The sequence below is a fragment of the Chelonia mydas genome, chromosome 24 (genome assembly GCF_015237465.2).
Source record: "Chelonia mydas isolate rCheMyd1 chromosome 24, rCheMyd1.pri.v2, whole genome shotgun sequence".
In the NCBI taxonomy this organism is placed as follows: domain Eukaryota; kingdom Metazoa; phylum Chordata; order Testudines; family Cheloniidae; genus Chelonia; species Chelonia mydas.
Window position 1 is genome coordinate 2,238,761 of NC_051264.2, and position 22,637 is coordinate 2,261,397.

At 45.3% G+C, this 22,637-nt stretch overlaps 2 long non-coding RNA genes across 2 annotated transcripts; both read right to left on the reverse strand.

Moving 5' to 3' along the window:
- Positions 1 to 3,456: 3,456 nt before the first annotated feature.
- On the reverse strand, positions 3,457 to 5,189 carry LOC119564134. Its single transcript, XR_005223000.2, has 2 exons — positions 5,113 to 5,189; positions 3,457 to 4,047 (listed from the first exon to the last, which is right to left on the reverse strand). It is a non-coding gene; the product is annotated as an uncharacterized LOC119564134 (long non-coding RNA).
- Positions 5,190 to 15,613: 10,424 nt separating this feature from the next.
- LOC119564143 lies at positions 15,614 to 17,346 on the reverse strand. The gene is made up of 2 exons (XR_005223008.2): positions 17,270 to 17,346; positions 15,614 to 16,204 (listed from the first exon to the last, which is right to left on the reverse strand). It is a non-coding gene; the product is annotated as an uncharacterized LOC119564143 (long non-coding RNA).
- Positions 17,347 to 22,637: the final 5,291 nt, after the last annotated feature.

Genomic DNA, 22,637 nt, shown 5'->3' on the forward strand with positions numbered 1-22,637 from the left:
TCCTTCTGCATCATATTACCAGCCTTTTGGTTTTCCTTTCTGCTCCATTTCTTATTTACCAACCACTGTGGCAGAGAGTCAGAGAACTAATGAGGTACATAACCTGTATTGCAATCGGCGTGAGAGAGGCACATGAGTACTGATTTGTATGTGGATGTAACGTGAATATCACACGATCACAGTTTCCGTGTAAATGCAACTGTAGCCCCCTGTAGTGATTCCCTCAGCTCCCGGTTGTCAGCGTTCTTGGTTGGAGACCCGCATCAGGCTCCCTTCTCACCCAGGGATTGAAGGCTGCACAACCATATGCCAGGTTGCCAGGGGGTAGTACCTCTCTGGAAGGGTTTCCATTCCTCAATGATTTACCTTAATCACCCCCTACTGTTTTAGTTCCTGCAGGAGCTGTGGTATCCCTCCTCTTTGTGTGTATCAGACACAATCATCCCTACATTGCTTTACACACAGTGAGAGATAATCTTAATACAAAGCATTTCCCCAAAGGTTCTGCATGTGGTTTCATTATTTGTCACAACTAACACCCGTAACTGAGAACAGACTAGGTTTTCCTAAAGAAAAACTATTGTTAAAAATCGATCTCCATTTGAAGCTGAATTCTCTGGGTCCCATCTGCTTTTGCTCTGGATCATGCAAGCTGAGCGCAAGCGAGTGTCAAGTGTCAGAATCTTGTAAAATGTACGCCCACAGTACACTGGCATAAATGATGGCTCTCTAGATTGATTCTAATCTCTACGTAAGAGTGGAGGATGTGGCAGCGAAGAAATGAAAACCAGGATGGAGAATGGGCAGTTATGATGAAGAGAGGACTGGTGAGTCCAGAATTAAGGTCTGGAAGAATTTCTGTTTAAGAGCTGCGTGGGCATAGAGGGGGAAGAGACTGGACTGATTAGAGGATTCATCAGGAACTGAGATAGTATTAGTCATGCAAACTACAAGATTTGCTCCTGAATGGAAACTATCGCTAATGTGGCACCTCAATAGATATAAAGAGAGTGATTCACATCAGACTGTACCCAGTTCAGCAAAGAAAAGAGGTGAAGAGAAGTAGGGAAATAGCCCTGAGTTGAAAGAGCTTTTATACAGTTTCTCAGATCTCCTGGAAGGTCTGAGATGCCCTTTGTTCCTGAGGTCTTTATTAGTTGCAAATTAATGTTGTTGCATACATTACTCTTTCAACTGATATAATTGTTTTCCTTCGTGTTTGTGATTTCCAGTCTGTTCTCAACCTCACCTAGTAGTTGTGAGAAATATCGCAATTGTATGCAATAACTTTGCGGGAATGTATTGTATGAAATTTACATGTCACTGTGGGTCAGAGATTGTACGTAGGATTGTGTTTTACTCCAGCGGGAAGGGTCTCACTGCTTCCCTAGAAACTAAAACAGTGTGTGCGTGGGTGATGAAGGTAAAATGCAGACGTTTGTAAACATCCGCACAGAGGTACCATCTCTCTCTGATTCATGCTGGATTTTCCAAAGACCAACGAAGAAAGGGCTTCTGGTATAAAACGTCTGGGCTTGAACTGACTCAGAGCCTTCTTTCTGATCCACAACCATACAGGACCTTCTGGCCAAGTAGGTCCCCAATCCTTGCCGAAGAGTAGGAAAGACTTTGGCCTGCTAGGGCCCCAGGAGGCTGATGGTGCCCTCTGGTAAGCTTTGAGCATGCTTATAGGAACTTTTATTGTTGTTCCTCTGCTTTCTCCGAAATGCCTTTACCGTAAGAGTAGAGGTGTTTGCACCGAAGGAGCTGTGTGGTAACGTGTAACTGAAGGCACTCCACTGTTCATAGACCTCAGAGAGAAAAGAAGGCACAGGGGCTACAGGTGCTCACCTTTAGGTAGTCAGGCTTGCTGGGGATATCAGAGGGTAAGGCAGGGAGCTCCTGCAGCCTGAAAGCACCCTGTGAGAAGGGAGAGAGAGAGGCAGATCTCCACCCAAGAGCACTGTTGCCTGGGAACCGGAAACTTGAAGGGGCCACAGTGGGGGAATACAGACGTATTTACATGAAACTGTAAGAGTACGATACACACATTACACCCTGCAGGTTTCTTTGGCAGGAAAAGTTTTAAGGGCAAACTACCTTCCTGACTTCACTGGAGTTACTGATATCCAGAGTTGTATCTGTGCATGAGCAATCCAGTCAGGTCATTTAGATCCAGTCTGGGCCTTCAAATCCAGGCGACGAGAGGCCAATGTGAGAGTAAACCCAAGGAAATGCCAGGTGAGAAATAAGGAGACTAACTACTGAGGGGCACTTGTCCTGCTGACAGATCGTGAAGTTCTGTGTTGGCTCCAGACGATGAAGGACTCAAATGCCTGTGTTACCCAGTGGTACTTGGCATTGCAGTTCTTTTGGGTCTGGGTAGGACACCGTCCTAAAAAGGAGCGTGAGAAGGTGGACTTCTTCTCACGAACAGATGAGGAGATCTGGCTATTGGGTGAGTGCACCAACTGGTCCACTCACGGTAGGGAGGTATGTGAAGCAGCGTACTCCCCTTTTAGCAGTCAGCCTGGAGGCCACAAACAGAACAGACGGTGTGCAAATAAGGAGACTCCCTGCTCTGTGCTAGTGACTAGTTCATCCGGAAGAAGCAGCTGGATAGGGGAGAGGACACGAGGAGCTGACCAGCCTGTAAGAGGCGGTGATCTCCCAGCTGTGGAAGTTTACCCCGCGCAGGCACAAGAGACTTTGTCTGGACTTTAGTGAGTGGGATCTGAACATGGATCTGGCAAAAAGGGCATTTGGTTTGTTATTACATGGGCTCCTGTCCCCGGGGCTTCATTAAGGGAAACACACTTCTTTGGACTAGTTTGTTTTGTCTCTTTGTTGTTCTGAACTGTGCAGGTGCATGGGTTGACACAGGTAGGGTGCGGTAAGGTGGCTCACCCAGAGTGGCACATCTGGCCAAAAGGGGGCGCTTAGGTTGCCCCTTCCCTTTACACAGGACCAAGGCCCAGTGATGCACAAGATTTCTGAAATTTAAACCTGACAGGCTTTTAATTAAACACCCTTGGGAATAGGAGGGATGGTTTCAGTGTTGGCATTGCCCATCTTGGGGGTACCAAGCACCTATTGTTCGAGATTGAACCGGGACTGGCAAGGTCTAGAAGCTGTGAATCAGAAGGCATCCCCGACACCTAATTGGTAAAGAGAGGGGACCTAGAGGGCTAATACCTCTCTTATGATATACAGACTTTTGCCAGACCTGATGCTCTTGGCAAGACAGGGCTTGAGTGGGACTTAAGTAATGCACAGGCACTGGTTCTCTGCCCAGCAGCGAGTTGTTACCCACAGACCCAGATTCACAAAGGTATTTAGGTGCCTGGCTCGCACTGATTTCAGTGGGAGCTAGGCACGTAAGTAGCTCTTTTGAATCTGGACCATAGTGGCTAGTAAATCGGGAATGGAGCCGAAAGGAAAACAAAAAGATTGATATTATGAGGCAGAATCAGTTTAATGTGAAAAAGAGGAGAAGTACACAGGAAGAGACAGACAGTAGGCAGCGTAAAAAGAACCTATTTCCAGGGTTTCCTGAAAGTCGCCAAGAAATCACCCGTTACAAGGTGACGCCTTTCACACCAGATGTTCTGGAAGACAATAGAGGAAAAAGTCATAAAGTGTAAGTGGGGAAATAAAGATCCTGGGCAGATTTCCGGAGGTGCTGAGGACTCAGAGCTCCCATGGGAGTTGTGCGCAATCAGCATTTCTGAACGGCATTGCCCATAAGCCCAGCTGTGATTCCGTATCTCGCTTGACGTTTCCTGGTTGTTCCTTGTTCCGGGCCTATTGCTCCTCGGCTAAACATGGCCAGAACTTTCCATAGCCGTACCCATGGCCCCATCGGTAAGGGTAGTGACCGCCATACTGATGGCCCCACCCATACCTGTATGGCTTCCAGGAACCCCAGGGCCTATAGCAGCCATAATGGCCTCTATAGCCGCGCCAGCCCTGGTAACAGTAGGGGTTATAATACAATTCATCATTCATGAGTTCATCGAAAGTCATCTTTCTGCGCTGGAGGTTGACCTGAAACACACAGCAGGGAAAAGAGTCAACACAATGCGCTAGGGCCAGTGGAATAATAAGGGTCAAAACTCAGTTACTACTGTATTGCCGGCCAGGGAGATAGAGAGAGGTAGAGAAATGGTGACCTAGACCCTTATGTCCTGGCTACCTATTGCCTCCCAGTTTCTCCTTCTAGTCCTCTGGCTCCCCTCTCTCTTAGCCTCCCTCTTATCCAACCCTTTTGAACACTTCTCAGTCCATTTCTCCTAAGAACACTGTTTGGAATAAGTAAACGTACAACACAGAGTATTTCTGTCATACACGCATGGGATTTTTATTCCTTCTTACAAAATGTTTCTAAGGAGCATGAGAGGGACAATTTTGTTCGGGATAGTTTCCTTGTGAGGATTTAACCTCAGCAGAGAGATCAGTTCCCTTCAAAATCAGAGCGCGGTGCTTTGGCTTCTGAACCTTGTGGGTCAGTAATACTTACAAATGAATGAATGGACAATATTCTTTTGGGAAAACAAAACAGTAAGAACCAGATCCTCAGCCGGCAGCAATCAGCACTGATCAACTGAGTTCAGTGGAGTTACACCAGTTGTGGCTCTGCATCTTAATATGCTCCTGGTGCACAGAAGAACATAGAAATTGCCCTGCTGGATCAGATCAGGATAATGTGTCTGAAAGAATGTTGGGTACCAGCTGCCACAGAAGAACGCAGCAGCACACAGAAGCAGTCTGTTCGGCAATAAACTGGGGGAATTTCTTCCTAACCCCACGAACTGAAAAGTTGGGTCTGAGATTTTTCAAATCTACCAAAGGCATTTGAACACTTTATTCTTAATGAAAATAAAGAGGACCTCGTGTCCAGAAATTCCTATGTACCTCTGAAAGATTGCAGCCTTAACGTCTAAACCCTGAATCCACCAATGCCTGCAACTTAATAACTTACCATTTTTTCCAGTGGGAAACCCCCTGAATAAAGCCAGTAATCACAGAGTTATGTGCAAGTTTCAGTCCTAAATCAAACCATCACGAACACGTCTTGATAGCTATAGAAAGATAGAGTCAAATCAGACTTACCAAGGTCACCAAGGAGGAGAAGTCAAGAGAAGTGGTTAAAGAACCCTGAGTCGCGAGCACTTTTATACAGTTTCTTAAACAGCCTGGAGAATTTGAGACATCCTTTTGCTCGAGGTCCTAATTAGTTACAAAACATATGTTGCTGGGCACATGACTCCTGCGATTGATATAATTGTTTTCTTCTGTGTTCAGGATTGTTGTGTTATCAGCCTCCCATGGGGTATAACATGCACATACAAGCCCACGGGTTTCTTTCATTTTAAAAGTTTTATGGGACACGTTCGTGCCTGGTATCATTCTAGTGACCTCCTCAGGAGTGCTAATGAGAGTGATTGTCAAGGAGATTCAGGGCTGTATCAGTTTCTCAGTCTGCTGTCCTGCAGAGGAATCCAGTTTGGTCCTGCTAAGATATGCTGATATGTATTGCGGGCATTGTACTGCTCTTGTAATTCCTAGGAGGGAGGGGAAATCTCAATGTTCAGAACCTGTAACCCCAAGTTTCGAGATCTAATGCCCATTGAAATCAATGTGAGACATTAGCGTGGGAGGGTTTTGACTCAGACCTTCTGACTTGAAAATTCCCCCTGGAAGAAAGAGAGGATAAGGTCTTTGAACTCTCTAAGTCCCATTATATCTTTCAAATTGTGTTGGTCCTCTGTGCAGGGGTGAATTTCCCCATACATTGATTAGAAATTCAGTTCATAATCTACCTCTAGTTATGTCACCAATGCTGTGGGGTCAGGATGATCATGATGGCAGAAGCTCATGGTGCTGCCTACAGCTGGGTTCCTCTTGCGTTGAGGTGAGGGTGGGTGATAAAAAGCATTGCAATATTTTATAAAGGCTTTGAGGTCAATCCCGGAACATTTACAACATCAGCAATATGATTTCCCTCCAACAAGAGCCAAGACAATTCTTGTCTTGCAGGAAAATGCAGCTGATAAAGCCTCAGGAAAATGGAGATAGGGCCTTCTCGGCCAAGGCTGTGTTATGAGGTTAGATTAATTTAACGTCTGACCAACTTTAGGGCATGTTGCAAGACCCGGAGCTTGCAGAAAGCTTTCTTAGCATGATGAGAATGTTTTTTAAAGTGTAACAACTTCTCTTCCCAAAGGCTTTTTCCTCTAACCAGGCAAGGTTGAAGACGCTTGATGTTGATTCAAATGCCATGAACATCTCTGAATTCTATGGAGCTGTGCTTATTTATGCCAGCTGATCTCCTGCTCTTAAACTTGACAAGGAATTTTTATCTGAAAAGGAAATGCCATTTTTTTCCAATGGAAATCAAATAGTCCGAAACTCTGAGCTACAAATCATGACTTAATTAGGAGAATGACACGAGTGACCTTGACATGCATTTTAAAGTGACTCTATTGCTCATTCGAAGGGTGTCTTCCAGGAAGAAACTATTACCATTGTAATAATCCAACACTTTGGACATCAACAACCTTAATGAATGTTTGTGAAGTGCTTTGAGATCTGGTGTCCTGGGGAAATAGAACATCCACTAGATTGTTATCACTCCTGTCTTATGTGCAAATAAATAGAGTTACGTTGGGGTGAAGGTCACAGAGGAAGTGGCAAAGTTACAAATAACGCACCGTAATCTAGATAGCATTTGCTACCCACTTCTCACTGTTGCTAAACTTTCTTAGACCCTTCACTTTCTCGGCTTCCAAATATTTCACTAACAAAGAAAAAGTAGGTAACGTCATATATTTTATTGGACCAACTTGTGTAAGTTTTCCAGCCCATGCAGAAGAATCGTTCTGTGGAAACTTGTCTCTTTCGCCTACAAAAGATATTACCTCTCCAACCTTGTCTTTCGAATACCCTGGGCCCAAGACAGCTAGCACAACATTGCAAAGCACTTCTTCAAATCTTAACTGCAACCTCAGCTAATGTAGGTGGAACAGGTCCAGGGCCCATGTTGCTGGAGGAGATGGGAAAATGTTTGGAGGGAAATATGAGGTTGGAGTTAAGATTCTGCTTTATAGTCACAGTCAGATGGAGAGAAGCGAGGAATGGGATTTTCCACAGGAATAAACGTAAGGGTCTTATCACAATCTTCTGGATATTTGAATTGTAAACTGAAGATTATGATACTGATCCTTATTATGATCATTATGATTATGATCCATCAGGGATGAGTTCTGGGTCCAGTTTTGTTCCATTTCTTCATCAATGATTTAGATAATGGCATAGAGAGTACACTGAGAAAGTTTGCGTCCGATACCTGAGAGAAAACCCACCCAGCCAGAGTAATGGCTGTCATTGACGTCAATGGGCAGTAGATCAGAAACCTTGAGGGTTCAGGCTTTGGAGAGCGTTCCTTCCCTCCTTTGAATTTTAAGAGGAACTGTGCGATGCCCGCAACACATACCGGCTTGGCTCACAAGGACCAGACTGGATTCATTTACAGGACAGCAGATTGTTCAATAGATACAGCTCTGACGAACCTTTGCATTAATTCTTCCTGTAAATCTGATGGAGGTCCCTAGAATAATTCCAGGTTAAATTGTGCCCCATAAAACCTTTCAGATGAAAGAAACCTAAAGGGTGTTTTTGTGGCACCTTAGAGACTAACAAAGGTGCCACAAGTCCTTCTTTTCTTTTTGCAGATTCAGACTAACACAGCTGCTACTCTGAAACCGAAAGGGTGTTGTGTGCATGTCATGCCATGGGAGGCTGAAAACACAACAATCTTGAAAACAATTATATCAGATGAAGGAGTGACGTGCGTAGCAAAGCCTGTTTTGTAATCATTTAAGACCTTAAACTAAAGGTTGTCTCCGATTCTCCTGGCAGTCTGCGAAATTGTATAAAAGCGCTCGGCACTCAGGGCTCTTTAACCACTTCCCTTGATTTATCCTCCTCGGTGAGCTCGGTGAGTCCTATTTCTCTCAAACTCTCTAGAGCTATCGAAATGTTACATACGTGATGGTTTTAATTTAGGACGGAATCTTGCAAGTAACTTTGTGAATATTGGCTACGGAGAGGGGCTTCTCCATTAAAATAGCAGTTAGTCAGCTGCAGGCATTGGTGGATTCATGGTTTAGAAGCAAAGGCTGCAATTTTTACAGGTACCTAGGCGTTTGGGACACTAGTGCCTGTTTATTTCCCTTAAGAATTAGGTGTTCAAATCTCTTAGGTCGATTGGAAAAATCTCATACCCACCTTTTCACTAAGGGGTGCTAGAAAGGAAACCTCCCCAGTTTATTGCATAAGAAACCACGTCTGTGTGCTTCTTTATACTGTGACAGCTGCTGCTCAACAATAGTTCAGAGAGACTGACGTTACATGGACTTCTGGTGTGATCCAGGAGGGCAGTTTCTGTGGTCTTGTGCGCATGAGTAGCCATGTCAGACGCAGATCCTCAGGTAGCGTAAGTTAGCTTAGATCCTTAAATTTAGTTGACCAGTGCTGATATCTGCCTGCTCAGGTTTCTGGTTCTTCGTATTTTGCTTTGACAAAAGAATAGTCCATTCATTGATTTGTAAGTATTGCTGACTCACAAGCTTCAGAAGCCAAAGTGCCATGCTCCGATTCTGGAGAGAACTGGTCTCTAAGCTGAGGTAAAATCCTCACAAGCTAATCTTAACACATTTGTCCCTGCCAAGCGTTGTATAAACCTTTTATATAAGGGAAGAAAAATCCCATGAGTGTCTGACAGAAATACTCTATATTGTACGTTTATTTCTTCCAGTCAGTTTTTTTAAGAGAAAGGGACTCAGAAGGGTTGAGAAGGGTTGGGTAGGAGGGAGGCTAAGAGAGAGGGGAGCAAGAGGACTAGGACGAGGCAAGAGGAGGCAAAATGGAGCTGGGAACTAAGGGGCTAGATGATCATTTCCTGGCTCCGTCTCTCTCTCTCTCTAGCCCCCATTACAATAGGAACTGAGCTTTTTCCTTTTCATTCTCTTGGCTCTAATGCATTACGCTGACTCTTTTCCCTGCTGTGTGTTTCAGGTTTACCTCCAACGCAGAAAGATGACTTACCACCACCAAAAGATTTCTCATCGTTGGGGCTGTGACCCCTGTTGGAATGGGGGCTGGGGCGGTTATAGGGGCCATTATGACTGCTATCGGCCATGGGGTTACTATAGGCCATACAGTTATGGATGGTGCCCTAATTACGATTCCTGCTACTCTTACCCTTACCGATGGGGCAGTGGGTACGGCTATGGAAGATGCTGGCCATGTTTCGCTGAGGAGCAATAGACCCGGAACAAGGAACAACCAGGAAACGAAAAGCAAGATACGATTCACCGATCAGCTTATGGGCAATGGCTTTCAGAAATGCTGAGCAACCACCACTGCCATGGGAGCTGTGATTGCTCAGTGCCTCAGGAAACCTACCTAGTAGCTGTATTTCCCTTTATGACTGTTTCCGCTAATGCCTCCTATTAGAGTCTGAGAGTTGGAAGGGACCTCAGGAGATCATCTAGTCCAACCCCCTGCTCAAAGCAGGCACACTCCCCAATTTTTTTTTTTGCCCCAGATCCCTAAATGGCCCCCTCAAGGATTGAACTCACAACCCTGGGTTTAGCAGGCCAATGCTCAAACCACTGAGCTATCCCTCCCCACCGTTATTCTAACGGCTTCTTCTAGAACTCTCTAAAGGCCTGACTCCCAATCCATGAAGGCCCCTTTAGGCCACTCTGGCAGTGTCACTGAGGCAGGGACCTTAAAGTTGGCACAAATAACATTTACACTCACGAGCAGGCTCCTTACAGAGCAACGTAAAGGGATCTTAGTGTCAGTGAGAATTAGGCCCTGGGTGTTCTGGCCTCTTCCTGAGTATGGGCCATTTGTCTCTGCCTTTAACTTTGCTACGGAAGATGACTCACAGAGAAAGAGCGTAGTGCTCTGCTCCCATTCTGCTTTGTCTCATTTGATGCTGACTGGAATAAAAATGCTGGAAACAGGACTTTACTCTTAACGCTACAGCTGCAATGAAGAAAGAAGAACGTCTGGTATGAAATGCATCACTGTGGAGCCAGTGATTTCTTGTAGACCTTCTTGAAACCCTAGAAATATAGTCTTTCTGCTCTGCATTCCTTGTGTCTCTTGCTATGTCCTTCTCTTCTAATTCACATTAAAGTCCTTCTGCATCATATTACCAGCCTTTTGGTTTTCCTTTCTGCTCCATTTCTTATTTACCAACCACTGTGGCAGAGAGTCAGAGAACTAATGAGGTACATAACCTGTATTGCAATCGGCGTGAGAGAGGCACATGAGTACTGATTGGTATGTGGATGTAACGTGAATATCACACGATCACAGTTTCCGTGTAAATGCAACTGTAGCCCCCTGTGTGATTCCCTCAGCTCCCGGTTGTCAGCGTTCTTGGTTGGAGACCCGCATCAGGCTCCCTTCTCACCCAGGGATTGAAGGCTGCACAACCATATGCCAGGTTGCCAGGGGGTAGTACCTCTCTGGAAGGGTTTCCATTCCTCAATGATTTACCTTAATCACCCCCTACTGTTTTAGTTCCTGCAGGAGCTGTGGTATCCCTCCTCTTTGTGTGTATCAGACACAATCATCCCTACATTGCTTTACACACAGTGAGAGATAATCTTAATACAAAGCATTTCCCCAAAGATTCTGCATGTGGTTTCATTATTTGTCACAACTAACACCCGTAACTGAGAACAGACTAGGTTTTCCTAAAGAAAAACTATTGTTAAAAATCGATCTCCATTTGAAGCTGAATTCTCTGGGTCCCATCTGCTTTTGCTCTGGATCATGCAAGCTGAGCGCAAGCGAGTGTCAAGTGTAGATCTTGTAAAATGTACGCCCACAGTACACTGGCATAAATGATGGCTCTCTAGATTGATTCTAATCTCTACGTAAGAGTGGAGGATGTGGCAGCGAAGAAATGAAAACCAGGATGGAGAATGGGCAGTTATGATGAAGAGAGGACTGGTGAGTCCAGAATTAAGGTCTGGAAGAATTTCTGTTTAAGAGCTGCGTGGGCATAGAGGGGAAGAGATGGACTGATTAGAGGATTCATCAGGAACTGAGATAGTATTAGTCATGCAAACTACAAGATTTGCTCCTGAATGGAAACTATCGCTAATGTGGCACCTCAATAGATATAAAGAGAGTGATTCACATCAGACGTACCCAGTTCAGCAAAGAAAGAGGTGAAGAGAAGTAGGGAAATAGCCCTGAGTTGAAAGAGCTTTTATACAGTTTCTCAGTCTCCTGGAAGGTCTGAGATGCCCTTTGTTCCTGAGGTCTTTATTAGTTGCAAATTAATGTTGTTGCATACATTACTCTTTCAACTGATATAATTGTTTTCCTTCGTGTTTGTGATTCCAGTCTGTTCTCAACCTCACCTAGTAGTTGTGAGAAATATCGCAATTGTATGCAATAACTTTGCGGGAATGTATTGTATGAAATTTACATGTCACTGTGGGTCAGAGATTGTACGTAGGATTGTGTTTTACTCCAGCGGGAAGGGTCTCACTGCTTCCCTAGAAACTAAAACAGTGTGTGCGTGGGTGATGAAGGTAAAATGCAGACGTTTGTAACATCCGCACAGAGGTACCATCTCTCTCTGATTCATGCTGGATTTTCCAAAGACCAACGAAGAAAGGGCTTCTGGTATAAAACGTCTGGGCTTGAACTGACTCAGAGCCTTCTTTCTGATCCACAACCATACAGGACCTTCTGGCCAAGTAGGTCCCCAATCCTTGCCGAAGAGTAGGAAAGACTTTGGCCTGCTAGGGCCCCAGGAGGCTGATGGTGCCCTCTGGTAAGCTTTGAGCATGCTTATAGGAACTTTTATTGTTGTTCCTCTGCTTTCTCCGAAATGCCTTTACCGTAAGAGTAGAGGTGCTTGCACCGAAGGAGCTGTGTGGTAACGTGTAACTGAAGGCACTCCACTGTTCATAGACCTCAGAGAGAAAAGAAGGCACAGGGGCTACAGGTGCTCACCTTTAGGTAGTCAGGCTTGCTGGGGATATCAGAGGGTAAGGCAGGGAGCTCCTGCAGCCTGAAAGCACCCTGTGAGAAGGGAGAGAGAGAGGCAGATCTCCACCCAAGAGCACTGTTGCCTGGGAACCGGAAACTTGAAGGGGCCACAGTGGGGGAATACAGACGTATTTACATGAAACTGTAAGAGTACGATACACACATTACACCCTGCAGGTTTCTTTGGCAGGAAAAGTTTTAAGGGCAAACTACCTTCCTGACTTCACTGGAGTTACTGATATCCAGAGTTGTATCTGTGCATGAGCAATCCAGTCAGGTCATTTAGATCCAGTCTGGGCCTTCAAATCCAGGCGACGAGAGGCCAATGTGAGAGTAAACCCAAGGAAATGCCAGGTGAGAAATAAGGAGACTAACTACTGAGGGGCACTTGTCCTGCTGACAGATCGTGAAGTTCTGTGTTGGCTCCAGACGATGAAGGACTCAAATGCCTGTGTTACCCAGTGGTACTTGGCATTGCAGTTCTTTTGGGTCTGGGTAGGACACCGTCCTAAAAAGGAGCGTGAGAAGGTGGACTTCTTCTCACGAACAGATGAGGAGATCTGGCTATTGGGTGAGTGCACCAACTGGTCCACTCACGGTAGGGAGGTATGTGAAGCAGCGTACTCCCCTTTTAGCAGTCAGCCTGGAGGCCACAAACAGAACAGACGGTGTGCAAATAAGGAGACTCCCTGCTCTGTGCTAGTGACTAGTTCATCCGGAAGAAGCAGCTGGATAGGGGAGAGGACACGAGGAGCTGACCAGCCTGTAAGAGGCGGTGATCTCCCAGCTGTGGAAGTTTACCCCGCGCAGGCACAAGAGACTTTGTCTGGACTTTAGTGAGTGGGATCTTAAACATAAAAAAGAAGCTTACAAGAAGTGGAAGGTTGGACATATGACCAGGGAAGAGTATAAAAATATTGCTCGGGCATGTAGGAAAGATATCAGGAGGGCCAAATCGCACCTGGAGCTGCAGCTAGCAAGAGATGTCAAGAGTAACAAGAAGGGTTTCTTCAGGTATGTTGGCAACAAGAAGAAAGCCAAGGAAAGTGTGGGCCCCTTACTGAATGAGGGAGGCAAGCTAGTGACAGAGGATGTGGAAAAAGCTAATGTACTCAATGCTTTTTTTGCCTCTGTTTTCACTAACAAGGTCAGCTCCCAGACTGCTGCGCTGGGCATCACAAAATGGGTAAGAGATGGCCCGCCCTCTGTGGAGATAGAGGTGGTTAAGGACTATTTAGAAAAGCTGGACGTGCACAAGTCCATGGGGCCGGACGAGTTGCATCCGAGAGTGCTGAAGGAATTGGCGGCTGTGATTGCAGAGCCCTTGGCCATTATCTTTGAAAACTCGTGGCGAACGGGGGAAGTCCCGGATGACTGGAAAAAGGCTAATGTAGTGCCAATCTTTAAAAAAGGGAAGAAGGAGGATCCTGGGAATTACAGGCCAGTCAGCCTCACCTCAGTCCCTGGAAAAATCATGGAGCAGGTCCTCAAAGAATCAATCCTGAAGCACTTACATGAGAGGAAAGTGATCAGGAACAGTTAGCATGGATTCACCAGGGAAGGTCATGCCTGACTAATCTAATCGCCTTTTATGATGAGATTACTGGTTCTGTGGATGAAGGGAAAGCAGTGGATGTATTGTTTCTTGACTTTAGCAAAGCTTTTGACACGGTCTCCCACAGTATTCTTGTCAGCAAGTTAAGGAAGTATGGGCTGGATGAATGCACTATAAGGTGGGTAGAAAGCTGGCTAGATTGTCGGGCTCAACGGGTAGTGATCAATGGCTCCATGTCTAGTTGGCAGCCGGTGTCAAGTGGAGTGCCCCAGGGGTCGGTCCTGGGGCCGGTTTTGTTCAATTCTTCATAAATGATCTGGAGGATGGTGTGGATTGCACTCTCAGCAATTTGCGGATGATACTAAACTGGGAGGAGTGGTAGATACGCTGGAGGGGAGGGATAGGATACAGAAGGACCTAGACAAATTGGAGGATTGGGCCAAAAGAAATCTGATGAGGTTCAATAAGGATAAGTGCAGGGTCCTGCACTTAGGATGGAAGAATCCAATGCACCGCTACAGACTAGGGACCGAATGGCTAGGCAGCAGTTCTGCGGAAAAGGACCTAGGGGTGACAGTGGACGAGAAGCTGGATATGAGTCAGCAGTGTGCCCTTGTTGCCAAGAAGGCCAATGGCATTTTGGGATGTATAAGTAGGGGCATAGCGAGCAGATCGAGGGACGTGATCGTTCCCCTCTATTCGACACTGGTGAGGCCTCATCTGGAGTACTGTGTCCAGTTTTGGGCCCCACACTACAAGAAGGATGTGGATAAATTGGAGAGAGTCCAGCGAAGGGCAACAAAAATGATTAGGGGTCTAGAGCACATGACTTATGAGGAGAGGCTGAGGGAGCTGGGATTGTTTAGTCTGCAGAAGAGAAGAATGAGGGGGGATTTGATAGCTGCTTTCAACTACCTGAAAGGGGGTTCCAAAGAGGATGGCTCTAGACTGTTCTCAATGGTAGCAGATGACAGAACGAGGAGTAATGGTCTCAAGTTGCAATGGGGGAGGTCTAGATTGGATAATAGGAAAAACTTTTTCACTAAGAGGGTGGTGAAACACTGGAATGCGTTACCTAGGGAGGTGGTAGAATCTCCTTCCTTAGAGGTTTTTAAGGTCAGGCTTGACAAAGCCCTGGCTGGGATGATTTAACTGGGACTTGGTCCTGCTTCGAGCAGGGGGTTGGACTAGATGACCTTCTGGGGTCCCTTCCAACCCTGATATTCTATGATTCTATGATTCTATGATCTGAACATGGATCTGGCAAAAAGGGCATTTGGTTTGTTATTACATGGGCTCCTGTCCCCGGGGCTTCATTAAGGGAAACACACTTCTTTGGACTAGTTTGTTTTGTCTCTTCGTTGTTCTGAACTGTGCAGGTGCATGGGTTGACACAGGTAGGGTGCGGTAAGGTGGCTCACCCAGAGTGGCACATCTGGCCAAAAGGGGGCGCTTAGGTTGCCCCTTCCCTTTACACAGGACCAAGGCCAGTGATGCACAAGATTTCTGAAATTAAACCTGACAGGCTTTTAATTAAACACCCTTGGGAATAGGAGGGATGGTTTCAGTGTTGGCATTGCCCATCTTGGGGGTACCAAGCACCTATTGTTCGAGATTGAACCGGGACTGGCAAGGTCTAGAAGCTGTGAATCAGAAGGCATCCCCGACACCTAATTGGTAAAGAGAGGGGACCTAGAGGGCTAATACCTCTCTTATGATATACAGACTTTTGCCAGACCTGATGCTCTTGGCAAGACAGGGCTTGAGTGGGACTTAAGTAATGCACAGGCACGGGTTCTCTGCCCAGCAGCGAGTTGTTACCCACAGACCCAGATTCACAAAGGTATTTAGGTGCCTGGCTCGCACTGATTTCAGTGGGAGCTAGGCACGTAAGTAGCTCTTTTGAATCTGGACCATAGTGGCTAGTAAATCGGGAATGGAGCCGAAAGGAAAACAAAAAGATTGATATTATGAGGCAGAATCAGTTTAATGTGAAAAAGAGGAGAAGTACACAGGAAGAGACAGACAGTAGGCAGCGTAAAAAGAACCTATTTCCAGGGTTTCCTGAAAGTCGCCAAGAAATCACCCGTTACAAGGTGACGCCTTTCACACCAGATGTTCTGGAAGACAATAGAGGAAAAAGTCATAAAGTGTAAGTGGGGAAATAAAGATCCTGGGCAGATTTCCGGAGGTGCTGAGGACTCAGAGCTCCCATGGGAGTTGTGCGCAATCAGGATTTCTGAACGGCATTGCCCATAAGCCCAGCTGTGATTCCGTATCTCGCTTGACGTTTCCTGGCTGTTCCTTGTTCCGGGCCTATTGCTCCTCGGCTAAACATGGCCAGAACTTTCCATAGCCGTACCCATGGCCCCATCGGTAAGGGTAGTGACCGCCATACTGATGGCCCCACCCATACCTGTATGGCTTCCAGGAACCCCAGGGCCTATAGCAGCCATAATGGCCTCTATAGCCGCGCCAGCCCTGGTAACAGTAGGGGTTATAATACAATTCATCATTCATGAGTTCATCGAAAGTCATCTTTCTGCGCTGGAGGTTGACCTGAAACACACAGCAGGGAAAAGAGTCAACACAATGCGCTAGGGCCAGTGGAATAATAAGGGTCAAAACTCAGTTACTACTGTATTGCTGGCCAGGGAGATAGAGAGAGGTAGAGAAATGGTGACCTAGACCCTTATGTCCTGGCTACCTATTGCCTCCCAGTTTCTCCTTCTAGTCCTCTGGCTCCCCTCTCTCTTAGCCTCCCTCTTATCCAACCCTTTTGAACACTTCTCAGTCCATTTCTCCTAAGAACTCTGTTTGGAATAAGTAAACGTACAACACAGAGTATTTCTGTCATACACGCATGGGATTTTTATTCCTTCTTACAAAATGTTTCTAAGGAGCATGAGAGGGACAATTTTGTTCGGGATAGTTTCCTTGTGAGGATTTAACCTCAGCAGAGAGATCAGTTCCCTTCAAAATCAGAGCGCGGTGCTTTGGCTTCTGAACCTTGTGGGTCAGTAATACTTACAAATGAATGAATGGACAATATTCTTTTGGGAAAACAAAACAGTAAGAACCAGATCCTCAGCCGGCAGCAATCAGCACTGATCAACTGAGTTCAGTGGAGTTACACCAGTTGTGGCTCTGCATCTTAATATGCTCCTGGTGCACAGAAGAACATAGAAATTGCCCTGCTGGATCAGATCAGGATAATGTGTCTGAAAGAATGTTGGGTACCAGCTGCCACAGAAGAACGCAGCAGCACACAGAAGCAGTCTGTTCGGCAATAAACTGGGGGAATTTCTTCCTAACCCCACGAACTGAAAAGTTGGGTCTGAGATTTTTCAAATCTACCAAAGGCATTTGAACACTTTATTCTTAATGAAAATAAAGAGGACCTCGTGTCCAGAAATTCCTATGTACCTCTGAAAGATTGCAGCCTTAACGTCTAAACCCTGAATCCACCAATGCCTGCAACTTAATAACTTACCATTTTTTCCAGTGGGAAACCCCCTGAATAAAGCCAGTAATCACAGAGTTATGTGCAAGTTTCAGTCCTAAATCAAACCATCACAAACACGTCTTGATAGCTATAGAAAGATAGAGTCAAATCAGACTTACCAAGGTCACCAAGGAGGAGAAGTCAAGAGAAGTGGTTAAAGAACCCTGAGTCGCGAGCACTTTTATACAGTTTCTTAAACAGCCTGGAGAATTTGAGACATCCTTTTGCTCGAGGTCCTAATTAGTTACAAAACATATGTTGCTGGGCACATGACTCCTGCAATTGATATAATTGTTTTCTTCTGTGTTCAGGATTGTTGTGTTATCAGCCTCCCATGGGGTAGAACATGCACATACAAGCCCACGGGTTTCTTTCATTTTAAAAGTTTTATGGGACACGTTCGTGCCTGGTATCATTCTAGTGACCTCCTCAGGAGTGCTAATGAGAGTGATTGTCAAGGAGATTCAGGGCTGTATCAGTTTCTCAGTCTGCTGTCCTGCAGAGGAATCCAGTTTGGTCCTGCTAAGATATGCTGATATGTATTGCGGGCATTGTACTGCTCTTGTAATTCCTAGGAGGGAGGGGAAATCTCAATGTTCAGAACCTGTAACCCCAAGTTTCGAGATCTAATGCCCATTGAAATCAATGTGAGACATTAGCGTGGGAGGGTTTTGACTCAGACCTTCTGACTTGAAAATTCCCCCTGGAAGAAAGAGAGGATAAGGTCTTTGAACTCTCTAAGTCCCATTATATCTTTCAAATTGTGTTGGTCCTCTGTGCAGGGGTGAATTTCCCCATACATTGATTAGAAATTCAGTTCATAATCTACCTCTAGTTATGTCACCAATGCTGTGGGGTCAGGATGATCATGATGGCAGAAGCTCATGGTGCTGCCTACAGCTGGGTTCCTCTTGTGTTGAGGTGAGGGTGGGTGATAAAAAGCATTGCAATATTTTATAAAGGCTTTGAGGTCAATCCCGGAACATTTACAACATCAGCAATATGATTTCCCTCCAACAAGAGCCAAGACAATTCTTGTCATGCAGGAAAATGCAGCTGATAAAGCCTCAGGAAAATGGAGATATGGCCTTCTCGGCCAAGGCTGTGTTATGAGGTTAGATTAATTTAACGTCTGACCAACTTTAGGGCATGTTGCAAGACCCGGAGCTTGCAGAAAGCTTTCTTAGCATGATGAGAATGTTTTTTAAAGTGTAACAACTTCTCTTCCCAAAGGCTTTTTCCTCTAACCAGGCAAGGTTGAAGACGCTTGATGTTGATTCAAATGCCATGAACATCTCTGAATTCTATGGAGCTGTGCTTATTTATGCCAGCTGATCGCCTGCTCTTAAACTTGACAAGGAATTTTTATCTGAAAAGGAAATGCCATTTTTTTTCAATGGAAATCAAATAGTCCGAAACTCTGAGCTACAAATCATGACTTAATTAGGAGAATGACACGAGTGACCTTGACGTGCATTTTAAAGTGACTCTATTGCTCATTCGAAGGGCGTCTTCCAGGAAGAAACTATTACCATTGTAATAATCCAACACTTTGGACATCAACAACCTTAATGAATGTTTGTGAAGTGCTTTGAGATCTGGTGTCCTGGGGAAATAGAACATCCACTAGATTGTTATCACTCCTGTCTTATGTGCAAATAAATAGAGTTACGTTGGGGTGAAGGTGACAGAGGAAGTGGCAAAGTTACAAATAACGCACCGTAATCTAGATAGCATTTGCTACCCACTTCTCACTGTTGCTAAACTTTCTTAGACCCTTCACTTTTTCGGCTTCCAAATATTTCACTAACAAAAGAAAAAGTAGGTAACGTCATATATTTTATTGGACCAACTTGTGTAAGTTTTCCAGCCCATGCAGAAGAATCGTTCTGTGGAAACTTGTCTCTTTCGCCTACAAAAGATATTACCTCTCCAACCTTGTCTTTCGAATACCCTGGGCCCAAGACAGCTAGCACAACATTGCAAAGCACTTCTTCAAATCTTAACTGCAACCTCAGCTAATGTAGGTGGAACAGGTCCAGGGCCCATGTTGCTGGAGGAGATGGGAAAATGTTTGGAGGGAAATATGAGGTTGGAGTTAAGATTCTGCTTTATAGTCACAGTCAGATGGAGAGAAGCGAGGAATGGGATTTTCCACAGGAATAAACGTAAGGGTCTTATCACAATCTTCTGGATATTTGAATTGTAAACTGAAGATTATGATACTGATCCTTATTATGATCATTATGATTATGATCCATCAGGGATGAGTTCTGGGTCCAGTTTTGTTCCATTTCTTCATCAATGATTTAGATAATGGCATAGAGAGTACACTGAGAAAGTTTGCGTCCGATACCTGAGAGAAAACCCACCCAGCCAGAGGAATGGCTGTCATTGACGTCAATGGGCAGTAGATCAGAAAACTTGAGGGTTCAGGCTTTGGAGAGCGTTCCTTCCCTCCTTTGAATTTTAAGAGGAACTGTGCGATGCCCGCAACACATACCGGCTTGGCTCACAAGGACCAGACTGGATTCATTTACAGGACAGCAGATTGTTCAATAGATACAGCTCTGACGAACCTTTGCATTAATTCTTCCTGTAAATCTGATGGAGGTCCCTAGAATAATTCCAGGTTAAATTGTGCCCCATAAAACCTTTCAGATGAAAGAAACCTAAAGGGTGTTTTTGTGGCACCTTAGAGACTAACAAAGGTGCCACAAATCCTTCTTTTCTTTTTGCAGATTCAGACTAACACCGCTGCTACTCTGAAACCGAAAGGGTGTTGTGTGCATGTCATGCCATGGGAGGCTGAAAACACAACAATCTTGAAAACAATTATATCAGATGAAGGAGTGACGTGCGTAGCAAAGCCTGTTTTGTAATCATTTGAGACCTTAAACTAAAGGTTGTCTCCGATTCTCCTGGCAGTCTGCGAAATTGTATAAAAGCGCTCGGCACTCAGGGCTCTTTAACCACTTCCCTTGATTTATCCTCCTCGGTGAGCTCGGTGAGTCCTATTTCTCTCAAACTCTCTAGAGTTATCGAAATGTTACATACGTGATGGTTTTAATTTAGGACGGAATCTTGCAAGTAACTTTGTGAATATTGGCTACGGAGAGGGGCTTCTCCATTAAAATAGCAGTTAGTCAGTTGCAGGCATTGGTAGATTCATGGTTTAGAAGCAAAGGCTGCAATTTTTACAGGTACCTAGGCGTTTGGGACACTAGTGCCTGTTTATTTCCCTTAAGAATTAGGTGTTCAAATCTCTTAGGTCGATTGGAAAAATCTCATACCCACCTTTTCACTAAGGGGTGCTAGAAAGAAACCTCCCCAGTTTATTGCATAAGAAACCACGTCTGTGTGCTTCTTTATACTGTGACAGCTGCTGCTCAACAATAGTTCAGAGAGACTGACGTTACATGGACTTCTGGTGTGATCCAGGAGGGCAGTTTCTGTGGTCTTGTGCGCATGAGTAGCCATGTCAGACGCAGATCCTCAGGTAGCGTAAGTTAGCTTAGATCCTTAAATTTAGTTGACCAGTGCTGATATCTGCCTGCTCAGGTTTCTGGTTCTTCGTATTTTGCTTTGACAAAAGAATAGTCCATTCATTGATTTGTAAGTATTGCTGACTCACAAGCTTCAGAAGCCAAAGTGCCATGCTCCGATTCTGGAGAGAACTGGTCTCTAAGCTGAGGTAAAATCCTCACAAGCTAATCCTAACACATTTGTCCCTGCCAAGCGTTGTATAAACCTTTTATATAAGGGAAGAAAAATCCCATGAGTGTCTGACAGAAATACTCTATATTGTACGTTTATTTCTTCCAGTCAGTTTTTTTAAGAGAAAGGGACTCAGAAGGGTTGAGAAGGGTTGGGTAGGAGGGAGGCTAAGAGAGAGGGGAGCAAGAGGACTAGGACGAGGCAAGAGGAGGCAAAATGGAGCTGGGAACTAAGGGGCTAGATGATCATTTCCTGGCTCCGTCTCTCTCTCTCTCTAGCCCCCATTACAATAGGAACTGAGCTTTTTCCTTTTCATTCTCTTGGCTCTAATGCATTACGCTGACTCTTTTCCCTGCTGTGTGTTTCAGGTTTACCTCCAACGCAGAAAGATGACTTACCACCACCAAAAGATTTCTCATCGTTGGGGCTGTGACCCCTGTTGGAATGGGGGCTGGGGCGGTTATAGGGGCCATTATGACTGCTATCGGCCATGGGGTTACTATAGGCCATACAGTTATGGATGGTGCCCTAATTACGATTCCTGCTACTCTTACCCTTACCGATGGGGCAGTGGGTACGGCTGTGGAAGATGCTGGCCATGTTTCGCTGAGGAGCAATAGACCCGGAACAAGGAACAACCAGGAAACGAAAAGCAAGATACGATTCACCAATCAGCTTATGGGCAATGGCTTTCAGAAATGCTGAGCAACCACCACTGCCATGGGAGCTGTGATTGCTCAGTGCCTCAGGAAACCTACCTAGTAGCTGTATTTCCCTTTATGACTGTTTCCGCTAATGCCTCCTATTAGAGTATGAGAGTTGGAAGGGACCTCAGGAGATCATCTAGTCCAACCCCCTGCTCAAAGCAGGCACACTCCCCAATTTTTTTTTTTGCCCCAGATCCCTAAATGGCCCCCTCAAGGATTGAACTCACAACCCTGGGTTTAGCAGGCCAATGCTCAAACCACTGAGCTATCCCTCCCCACCGTTATTCTAACGGCTTCTTCTAGAACTCTCTAAAGGCCTGACTCCCAATCCATGAAGGCCCCTTTAGGCCACTCTGGCAGTGTCACTGAGGCAGGGACCTTAAAGTTGGCACAAATAACATTTACACTCACGAGCAGGCTCCTCACAGAGCAACGTAAAGGGATCTTAGTGTCAGTGAGAATTAGGCCCTGGGTGTTCTGGCCTCTTCCTGAGTATGGGCCATTTGTCTCTGCCTTTAACTTTGCTACGGAAGATGACTCACAGAGAAAGAGCGTAGTGCTCTGCTCCCATTCTGCTTTGTCTCATTTGATGCTGACTGGAATAAAAATGCTGGAAACAGGACTTTACTCTTAACGCTACAGCTGCAATGAAGAAAGAAGAACGTCTGGCATGAAATGCATCACCGTGGAGCCAGTGATTTCTTGTAGACCTTCTTGAAACCCTAGAAATATAGTCTTTCTGCTCTGCATTCCTTGTGTCTCTTGCTATGTCCTTCTCTTCTAATTCACATTAAAGTCCTTCTGCATCATATTACCAGCCTTTTGGTTTTCCTTTCTGCTCCATTTCTTATTTACCAACCACTGTGGCAGAGAGTCAGAGAACTAATGAGGTACATAACCTGTATTGCAATCGGCGTGAGAGAGGCACATGAGTACTGATTTGTATGTGGATGTAACGTGAATATCACACGATCACAGTTTCCGTGTAAATGCAACTGTAGCCCCCTGTGTGATTCCCTCAGCTCCCGGTTGTCAGCGTTCTTGGTTGGAGACCCGCATCAGG